The sequence below is a fragment of the Ursus maritimus genome, unplaced genomic scaffold (genome assembly GCF_017311325.1).
Source record: "Ursus maritimus isolate PB19 unplaced genomic scaffold, ASM1731132v1 scaffold_12, whole genome shotgun sequence".
Lineage (NCBI taxonomy): Eukaryota > Metazoa > Chordata > Mammalia > Carnivora > Ursidae > Ursus > Ursus maritimus.
The window spans coordinates 4,209,680-4,221,060 of NW_024423564.1; the positions used below are offsets into that span (position 1 = coordinate 4,209,680).

General features: G+C 45.5%; 1 pseudogene; it reads left to right on the plus strand.

Moving 5' to 3' along the window:
• Window positions 1-10,361: 10,361 nt before the first annotated feature.
• Window positions 10,362-10,692, plus strand: LOC103678423 (annotated as a pseudogene).
• The last annotated feature ends 689 nt before the right edge of the window (window positions 10,693-11,381 follow it).

Below are 11,381 nucleotides of genomic sequence, written 5' to 3' on the forward strand. Positions count from 1 at the left end.
CTTCATTTCAGCTTTTGACCCCTACTTCGTTCCAGGAAGAATTCTTTTAGAGCATTCAATCAGTCCAAGTGTGCATGCATGCGTGTGTGCCTGTGTACGTGTGCGCGCACCCGAGTCTTTCTCTCATACACCGCATGCAGGACTGGATCCTAGGACTCTGGCATCATGACCTGAGCCAAAGACAGATGCTTAACTGACTGAGCCACCCAGGTGTCCCTACATCATGTTTCTTTTTTTTTTTTTTTTAAGATTTTATTTATTTATTCGACAGAGATAGAGACAGCCAGCGAGAGAGGCAACACAAGCAGGGGGAGTGGGAGAGGAAGAAGCAGGCTCACAGCGGAGGAACCCGACGTGGGGCTCGATCCCATAACGCCAGGATCACGCCCTGAGCCGAAGGCAGACACTTAACCGCTGTGCCACCCCGGCGCACCCCCTCCATCATGTTTCAATACATCACATTTACTCAGATAGGTGTGTGGGAATTCCTTCTTCCTTTTCCCCACCCCCAGGCCTGTCCACTTTGAGCTTTCCTAGAATTCCTTCCAGATACCTCAGTCAGGAGCAGCCACTCCCTTCAGAACTCCGGGGAGCCTTCTTTTTATGGCACTTCTGACATTCTCATTTTTTGTAAGCATCTCAAAGAAAAGGGGCACAGCGAAAGCACAGGCAGAGCTGAGCTTAAACTCCAGTATTGCCACTTACTTGCTGGTGGGACTTGGGCAAGTTAATTAACCTCTCTGGTCTTCATCTCTAAAATCAAACCAAGGAGGCCTGACCTGGAGGACTGTTGGGAGAAGAAATGAGCTAAGAAAATAAGGTGATACAAGCAATGTCTGGAGCAGAGCGGTGGTTGCTGTTGAGGACAGGGCTCCCTGGTGTTCTAATCCCCAGCACACTCCTTTGTACATTGAACAAGCTCCACAAACACCCACTGATTGGGGGTGGGTGAAAAGATCCTGGGATCCAAATCCTAGGACACGGACAAGGAAGACACGCTCTTTCCCAGCCTCCTTGTTAAATTAAAAAGAAATATACACATACATATCCTACAGTTTTGTTTGTTAAGTTTCTTTAAGTGCTCTCTAGCGCTGTTTATGGCCTTCACTCTGCAGCAGAGAATTATAACCAGACGGGATCATTTGGGGTGATTTCCGAAAGTTGCTTCGTGAGGATGAGCTAGTTCAGGGAGGAAACAGCACCCTCAGGAAGAGGGGAAGGCCTGGGCATTTGGCAAGTGTTTACTAAGTGGCAGGCCTCTCAACTCCTTACCGAGGTAGCCTGATACATGGCCCTGAGGAAGCACCGTTACCCATAACACAGACCGGGACACTGATGTTCAGACAAGTTGGGCAATTAGACCAACTACACAAAATGGGACACAGCAAAACCGGGATTCTTGGCTCTAAAACCCACACACTTGCTAGGATATCACACTGAATTTTAACCAGAGGACCTGTGATAGGCTTGTGCTTGGCACTCACCAGCCTTGGCCTTCAACTTTCTGAGGCTCCTGTTTCCTCTCTCGCCTCAAGGGAGGGAGTGTTGGGCCACTAGGTGATGATGACCGGTTCTCCGGTTTGGGGCTCAGTGGCCAGCCGTCTGTACCTGTCACCGCCAGTCTCTGCAGCCCTCTAGCGGTGCTTTGCAGGACACGGAGTGGCGCCTTACCTTCCCGTTGCCATATTCACAAAGGGCAGTTGCGGACTCCCAGGGCGTCGGGGAGCTTGGTGCCCTAAGGCCTTCACTGATGACTAAGACAGGAGATGGGGCTCAGAGAAGCTCTAGAGACAGAGATGAAGAGACTGGTTTCCAGAACACTGTTATTTTTAAAACTTTTGGTCCTGTTTGTTCTATGCTATATCTGGAACTCTCACTCGATCTTGAATGATAAAGAATGAAACCCCCAAATATGGATTAAAATTTTCATTTCAAATCCATTTGTGGGATGTACCCATGCCTGACCTTGCTTGCATCCCACCGGCTCCAGGCCATCAGGCCATCCTGGCAGACAGAGGGGGTGCCGACAGGGTGTGTGGGAGCCAGCACGCGTAGGTTCAGCGTCTGGCTCTGGGTGCGGGCAGCAGCTCTGGGACACCACCTGTCATTTCACCTCTGCGCACAGAACTCCTCCTCAGCAAAATCAGGGGTTTGGTGGTAGAACCTTTGCAAAGTCTGACATCTTATGCGTGTGCCTGGAGTGGTTTCTTCTTTAGAATGGCAGGTTTTTACCATCCCATCCAATCTTTCACTTTGCTGTTCTTGCCGATGGAAACATGCTTCTCTGAGAGCTGGCGTAGAGGATGTTAGGTGAGGATATTATTTGAAGCTACAAAGCAGAGTAAGGGGAGCAAACATGGCCTCGTGCACCATCTGCACGCTGATGATGCCCACATCTCCACTGCACCTTTTCCCCGAGATCCAGACCTAGCATCTACCTGTCTACTCCATTTGGAAGCCTAACAGATATTTCAAATGTACCATAGCCAAACAGAGCTATTGATTCCCACTCACAAATATATTCCCACATCTCGGGCTTCCTCACCTTAGCAGATGGTAGGTACCACCATCTACCCAGGCACTCTGAAAGCCCTGTTGGATTCCTTTCTCTCACTCATATCCCTGCATCTAGACTTTCAATAAACCCTTTGGCTCTACCTATAAAATATATCTCAAAGCTGACACTTCTCCCATCTCCACTGGCTGCTAGAACCCATCATCCTCTCTACCTAGGTTACAGCCACAATCTCTTAACCGGTCTCAGACTTCCACACTTGCACTGCAATCCATCCTCCACCATGATCATTCATAAAAGCAGAACAGAGCACCCCTTGCTTAAATCCATCTAGAAGTTTTGCCTTGGCACAGAGAATCAAATCTGAAGGCCTTATTTTGTTGTTCCCCAAGCATCTGCCCATCCAACCCTACCACTCTCGCCAGCCTCCCCTTCCTCCACCTGCCCATCACTCCCCTCATGGTGGTCTGGCCACCCCGAGCTTCTTCTGTCCTGAAGATACCACCATCTTCCTCTACTTAGGACCTGTGTGGGCTTCTCTGTCGCAGACTCTCTTCCCCTACTTCCTCATATGCCCCCCGCCCCCATCAATATCATCTCTTCATCTCAAATGTGGCCTCCTCTGAGCAGCCATCCCTGGCCATTTCACTGAAGCAGACCCTCAGTCACACCCCATATTTAACGTTCTTTCTAGCCCTATGCGTGCCTGATATTATTTTATTTATTTGTTAAGAGTTAACAGGACCTGGGGTGCCTGGGTGGCTCAGTCGGTTAAGCGTCTGCCTGCAGCTCAGGTCATGATCCCAGGGTCCTGGGCTTGAGTCCTGCATCGGGCTCCATGCTCAGCAAGAAGTCTGCTTCTCCCGCTCCCTCTGCTGTTCCCCCTGCTTGTGCTCTCTCTCTCTGTGTGTCAAATAAATAAATAAAATCTTAAAAAAAAAAAAAAAAAGACTTGACAGGACTCTCCACACTAGACTGTAAGCCCCTCCAGGTCAGAGAATGCTCTCATCTTGCTCACCAGTGATTCCCCAGAGCCTTCCCTTGTGCCTGTCACAAAGTCGGTGTTCAAAAATATTCGGTGAGGAGTTAACTGACAAGCTGGTGCTCACAGCTTGCTCCAGCTCTTAACTCTGCAGAGGTGGGCTCATCATCACAGCACGCGCTTTTGCCATCCAGGGCAGAAACATTTTCGCATCATGGCACCTTTGCCCCATTCTCTAGTCTTAATTGAACACACTTTTCCAGAAAGCCTGCTCTGGGCTGCCAGAGATGCAAGCAATGAGGGGAAGCGTGTATGTGCGCATGGTGAGTGTGTATTCATGTGTGCCCACGCGTGTGTTGGGGGGAGGGCTGGGATTTCATTTTAGAGTAGAGCGTGGTAAATGATTTTCAGTCGCATTATCCACTACTGTGAGCCTAACTTAGTGTAAATAAAGCACCAGGTGGCAGCAGGGGAGTATTACTACACTTCCTTCCCAGTGAATTGCCTGCTGTATGAAGTGGACAACCGCCCCTGCACAAAGAGCTTGCAGCCGATAGATGGATTGGTCGTCCTTATATAAAGGTCAGACATATACACTAAGTGCCCTTCACTGCAAGATACTAGGCAAGGACTGTAGAATCTTAGCAGACCCGGACGGGGGTGGGTGGGGGGTGGGGAGGGGCTTGCTTTGTGGAGATAACGGGAATGTGGCTGGCTGCACAAGCCCAGAGCAGGTAAAGGAATGGTCATGTATTGCAATTATTTGCTGCCTTGCTGGTTAGTTTTTTGTTTGTTTCCTCCTCTAGACTGAAAGTCCCCGAGGGGAGGGATGAGTCTTTCACCTTTGAACTCTGAAACACATAGCAGAGAGCCTATCACATCGAAGGGGCTTAATAAATATTTGTTGAAAGCATGAGGGAAAAAAGTTAAAAAAATAAAAATGAGAAGGAAAAACAATGAACATTATACAGAAAGAAGTTACGAGCATGCCTTGTATGAATTATATGAGATGCATGCTCTTAATCCCGGTTTATGGTCACCTTCTTTCTCCTTTTCTCCTCTTCGAGAAAAGGCAAGAATTCTGCCATGCCTGACTTCAGTGGGATATTGGCCATGTAGAGCACTTCAGATCAGAAAATCCAGTTGAATGAGTGAGATTATGAGCCAGAGAAAATCCCAAGACATATTTTCATTTAGCTGATCAGCACTGCCCACCATTCTTTTTTTTTTTTTTTTTAAGATTTTATTTATTTATTTGAGAGAGCACAAGCAGGGGAGGGACAGAGGGAGAAAGTAGCAGTCTCCCCACTAAGCAGGGAGCCCGATGCAGGGCTTGATCCCAATGTCTCGATCCCAGGACCCTGGGATCATTACCTGAGCCGAAGGCAGATGCTCAACCAACTGAGGCACCCGGGCGCCCCACCGCCCATCATTCTTATAGCCAAAGAGCATCGGTGTAAGAGCATCAGTGTGCCCCTGGAGACCAGATTCTGTGTTTTCAGTCTTTAGCACCCTGGTATCTTTCTTGTTGCCCGCACTAAGAAAGACAAAGGGCATGCATCTTACTTCTCAGCACTTGAGCTTCTCTTGTGGTGAGGTTCCCTTCATGTATTTTCCATGTCAACCCAGCGCCTCCCAGCCCCACAGCAGAGGGATTGTAGAGCAGTTTTCCCTCCCTGGGTGGAGAGGTGGTAGGATGGGATGGAGATGACGGACAGGCTTCAGAAAGAGGAGAGGCATATCGGAGGAGAGCCTCAAGCCAGAGACAGCTGTCGTCCAGGGCAAGGGACAGAGGAGGACACTGGGAAGAAGGGACTTGAGGGTGTCTTGAGAGAGGTTAATGCAGGAACGGCTTTCTCCAGGTCACCTGCCTAAACCTGCAAGTGCAAGTTAGATTTCAGATTAGATTTATATTCTGTTCAGTTTCATTCCTAAATATGTCTTAAATTCTAAGGACAGAATCATTCCTATGTATCCTTTCCATCCCCAAATCCAATTTCCTCCTCCAGTCCAGGGAGTCTGAATTTGAACTTCCTTTAGTGAGAGGGAAAGTCTTTCCTTCCACAATAATGGATTAGAAGTCTTAAAACTGCCAACAGAGGTAGCACATTCGTGTGAATGAATGTCAAAACATACCTGATAGCTCCTTTCCTGTTGTTTGTGGGGAGGGGAAGGAACCATAGAGGAGAAAAGCAGGAACTGGGGACTCTGGCCAAGCACTTTCTCTTCATCCCCGTGCTGAGAAGAGAGGCTGTGGACCAACTCTTTTTGCAAAGAGCAATGTAGGCCTTTCAGCAGCACCTAATCTCTATTTTTCCTTAATCTGTTCCACTTTTATAATGATCTCTAAAAATGAACACAAGCATTTTCTGAATTATGGGTGATTCTTTCTCTCTCTCTCTTTTTTAAAGATTTTATTTTTTTATTTGACAAGGAGAGAGAGAACGCAAGCAGGGGGAACGGCAGGCGGCGGAGGAGAAGCAGACTCCCTGCTGAGCAAGGAGCATGACACGGGGCTCAATCCCAGGACCTGAGCTGCAGGCAGACGCTTAACCAACTGAGCCAGAAAAACTGAATATGGCCTCCTAGTTTTGGTGCCTGGGTTTGTGTCTGTTCGTGATCACATTCCTGCCAAATGAAGGCCAAATAATACCTCCAAATCGTCTATAGATGAAGGTTTTCTGCGAGTTCAGTAAAGTAAAAGTGCTGGGAGAATTTTCATCACTACCATGTGACAGAGAAAAATAGAAACGTCAAACTTGAAAGAATCTGTGCATGTCAATGAGGACAGCATTTGTATGGTACTCCTATTTTAAGGGTTTTCCTTGTATGCTTTGTTCATACTAACTTGCTGCAGTTCAATAGCAGAAAATAAGTCAACATGCAGTAACTAATTTGCTTAAAAGACTTTTTAAAAATTACAGTTTTTTTATTTGGGAGGGGTGCACCCCTTCATGGATGGACCCATCCAAAAATAAATCTGTGGTTAAATGAGCTCCATTTTTAAAAAAGAAATATATCAGCAATGATATGATGATTCAAATGCAAGTCCATTGTGCATAAAGTCAGTAAAACCAAGTTAATAATAAGATGTTATATTTTTATCAATAAGCCCTGCATTGGCAATTTTGTTTAAACGAAACCGTACTACATGTCACATTAACTTAATGTGGTCAATTTGAATTTTATTGGGTTTGCTTATATTTAATTTGTACATTGATTTGGTTTTATAGTCGCTTATGTGAGAGCTGCAGAAGGAGTGGAGTTTACACCTATTTTAATGATTGTACTTATTTATGTAATTTTATAATAAAGTAATCTAAGTCACTATTTTATATGTCATATATTAGTTACGTTTGAGATAAATTCCCGGATGAAACTTCCCCAAAGTTGTCCTATGGAATGCCCGTCCCAGAAAAGAAGCAACCACAGCAAAATGCATTTGTTAACCAATACATTTAGGAAATGCATTACAGCTCCCTTTTGGGAATCTATAGTGCATGTTAGCATACTTTTACATGAGAAAACTGCTTAATTATGCCTGCAGTTTTCCAAAATTATTTGACGGCATAAAACTATTTTTCATGGACTAATCACTGAGATCTTACAAAGTTCTCCAGAACACAGTGATGGAGAATTGTTCTAGACTAGGGAAAAGCAGATCACACACCTCTCACGAGAAGATAAGCAAGATAACCCAGTTGGAAGCTTTGGCAGGAATGTGGCTCCAGTTGGTGAGAGGAATTAAAAAACAGAAATGTTTTCTTCCGCGAATGCTGATGATTCCTCTATGGAAGGAAAGGTTGGGAGCATACTGTGTGTCCAGGGTGGCTGTGTGGGCCGCTGTCCAAGCTACAGCCAAACCTGATGAGGACCACTTGCAGAAGGGAAGAGACACATAGACAGGGATGTTTTCTTCAGTGTGGCCCAAATGAGTAGACACTGGGGAAAGTCACTACAGAGCAGATTTCCCTATTTGTCCAGCTGTCCAGAGATGAAATGACCACATAGCACATGTGCTGTCCCTGAGCAGCTCAGACAAAGGCTGAATGGCAATGTGGATACAGTTCAAGTACTGATTAAGCGGTTGCGCTCGAGGATTTTTAACCTTGGGTTTCTATGAATCAGCTCATTTGTGATCAAAATTGAGATATGTACCCAAGATAACAATGTACCCTACAGGATCATAAGAACACTTAGGTGATACCGTGTGTTAAAATGTTGACTCCTGGGGCACCTGGGTGGCACAGCGGTTAAGCGTCTGCCTTCAGCTCAGGGCATGATCCCAGCGTTATGGGATCGAGCCCCACATCAGGCTCCTCTGCTAGGAGGCTGCTTCTTTCTCTCCCACTCCCACTGGTTGTGTTCCCTCTCTCGCTGGCTGTCTCTCTCTGTCAAATAAAAATAAATAAAATCTTTAAAAAAAAATAAAATGTTGACTCCTTAAATCCTCCCAACAACCGAAGGAGGGAGGCACTGATTTTATCCCCATTTTATGGATGAGTAGCTGTGCTGAGGAAACAGTCATGCACATCACTGTCCCTTTAAATTAAAGACCACAGACCTCAAGTGGGCATTGACGCTGCCCAGCTATCAAACTACATCTCTCTTCCGTTTACTCTTCTCTCCTCAAATCTCCAGCATCTCCCCAGTCCTCACTCTCAGCGGATCCTGGTACTTCCTGTGTCACAGAGAAAACTGGAGTAGTCAGAGGAACTTCCACAATACTCCTACCAACTCCTATGTATTCTGCCTCCCCACTGTCCCCACAGTTGAAGGACCTACGCTCCTAACTAGACCGCCTCTCCCAACTGTGCATCAGATCCCACACCGGATCATCTCCTCAAGGCCGTCATGCAGCGTTATCCTCTCTTCCTCCCACATTATCAATTGTCCTGTGTGACCAGTCGTTTTCATCATATGCACTGTCATTTCTCTTGTGTTTGAAAAACTTCATTTCTTTCTGCCTTGCCTTTCTTAATGCCATTCCCCTTTCAGCTGCACCGCCTTTCTTTGCTTCCCTTTATAGCGAATGCCTCAGTCAGCTAATTGTTAATGCATCCAATTCCTCTCTTCCCATTCTACAATAAATTGACTCCCATCAGGTTTTCACCTCCACTATACCACCCAAACTGCTCTTGTCAAGATCACCAGTGGCTGCCAGACGGCCAGATTCAACGGACACATCTTAGTCCTCTCCCCTGACCTATCTACAGCATTTGACATCATTGGTTATTTCTTCCTCCTGGTAACACAATTTTAGCTTTCTTCCTCCCTCACTGACTGCTCCTTCTCCTTTACTTTGGCTGGTGCCTCCACTTCCTCCAGACCTCTTCATTTGGAAGGGCTCCAAGGTCCAGGTTTTGAACTACTTCTTTTCTAATTTCCCTGGTCATCTCACCTAGTTTTATGGTTTTAGAATGTCACCTAAATGCTGTGAACTCCAAATTTCTTGGGCTCACACCTTTCTCTTGAGCTCCAAGCTCTTGTACTCCACTGACTACTTGACGTCTCCGGTTGGATGTCTAATAGGCATCTCAAATGAAACAATACTAAGCTTCAGATCTTTTGCAGTGAATGCGACACTGCACTGCCCGCATCCCCTTTCAGGACTGAGGCTCCTATCTCACTGGCTCACAGCAAAGCCCCTACCTAAGAATTGCTCTCGGCTGAGAGGAGCTGTCTTGCCAAAGGTAACATCGTCCTTGGAGGCATCTCCCTTCCAATGCCTGCTTGATGTGGGAGCTACAAAGGCCTGTTCCTCTTGCCTCGATTTGAGACAACTCTTAAGAGTCATCTAGCTCCGTATGGGATCAACTGAGGCCTCTGTCGAAACTGGATCACTTCTCTGTCTGCCTGACCCTACTTCTCTCACTCTCATTACAGGTGGGGTCCTACAACACTAATCCCTGTCTCAGATCTGTTTTCTGGGGAATATGGCTAAAATAGTAAATATTGAGAGTGTTCCTAGGACACAGACAATAAAGAAGGATTCTGGGAACTGGATTACCCACCTATTGGCTGGGTGTGAAAGCCTCATAACTGTGGTAGGGGGAGTCCTTGGTATAGTGGTTTTTAAAGCTGCCATCATCAGTTGTTCTACCAGCGATTGAGAGGGGTGTTGGTATCTCTACTATAATTGTAGATTTATCTACGTCTCCATTCAGTTTGATCAGTTTTTGACGTCCTGTTATTAAATGCATACACAGTTAAGCTTGTTACACGTAATCCTGGTTATATATCTTATTCTGAAATATACTTTGTTTCCCTTTGTCTAGTTTGGTGATGTGAGTCATTAAGTTTCATTTTTAGTCTCAGTTACATTTGCGCTTGTTTCTTTTTGTCCAGGGCCCCATTCAGATATACCTTCGCTGAGAAGCTCCTGAAGACGGAACCTGTTATTACCTCGGGCATATATAATGAGCATGGAATCCATTGAGCACAGATTGCATGTGCTTGTTTTAATTTTATTGAGCATGGATTGCATGTATTAATTTTAATTATGGATTGGCTGCTTTTGGGTCACACATATATCTGTTGCCCAAAATATGTGTGTGTGTTGGGAGGGTGTGGGAGGGCTGACATGATATAACATGACTGTGCAGGGCTACTCCTTAGCTAGGGCTTGTGGGTGTGCCACTCCCTTAATGCAAAGTAGAGCACAAATGCGCCATCGATGGCTAAAGATAAGAGGAACCTGAAATATAAGATGATTTTCCTTCTCAGGTTTATCCATGTTGCTTTTTCCTCAGCTCCATCCTTCCGTCCTTCCAAGGAAGCTAAGGCCACACTGGGGTGAGGCCCTCACTTGACCTGGTGACTAGCACTGTGCTTGGCAGTGCCGGCTCAGCACTTGCCCACGCCATGGCCTCCCTCTTGCAGCTTGCCTACGTCTACTTGACCCTCATCCTGCACGACGATGAGGTGACCGGTCATGGAGGATAAGGTCAATGCCTTCATTAAAGCAGCAGGTGTAAATGTTGAACCTTGCTGGCCTGGCTTGTTTGCAAAGGCAGTGGCCAATGTCAACATCAGGAACCCCATCTGCGGTGTCGGGGTTGGGGGACCTGCCCCAGCAGCTGGTGCTACACCAGCAGGAGGTCCTGCTTCCTCCACCAGGTCTGCCCCCATGGAGGAGAAGAAAGTGGAAGCAAAGAAAGAAGAATCAGAGGAGGCTGATGATTCGGTCTTTTGACTAAACCTCTTCTGTAACCTGTTCAATAAAAAGTTGAACTCTTCAAAAAAAGATTTGTCCATGCTGTTACATGAAGCTCTAGCTTATTCACATCCTGTTTAATATTGCATTGTATGAATATACCGTATTATCCATTTTTCAGTAGATATTCACATGGAACGCTATTGCTTTTCAAACCGTATTTAAAACGCTTTCTTCCTGTCATACAACAGATAACATTGTGAGGTCATATTTTCAGGAAAAATTACTAAATATATAAATTTCTCTCCATCCGCCCATCTCTCTCACCATTTCCATCAGGGATAGCTCTTGCATATCTAAATATTATTATTTGTTTGATATCATTTAAAGCTAATTAATCTTTTGCCACCTAAAGTGCTTCGTAGTTCAGAATAAAATGATTAAGAGTGTGCTGTAACATGAGACTTTGCAAATAGCCTTTTTTCCTGAGTGGGAGTATTGCAAGAGAAATGAAAAACATGTCCACAAAGTACTTATACACAAATGTTTATACAGTTTTGTTCCTGATAGACCCAACTGGAAATGACCCAAATTTCTATCAACAAAGTGAATGGATAAACATATTGTGGGATATTTATACAATGGAATACTAATTGGAATTAAAAAGTAAAATTATTGTTACATAGAATTTCAAAAACATTTGGTCATTTTTGGAAGATCACACCTTC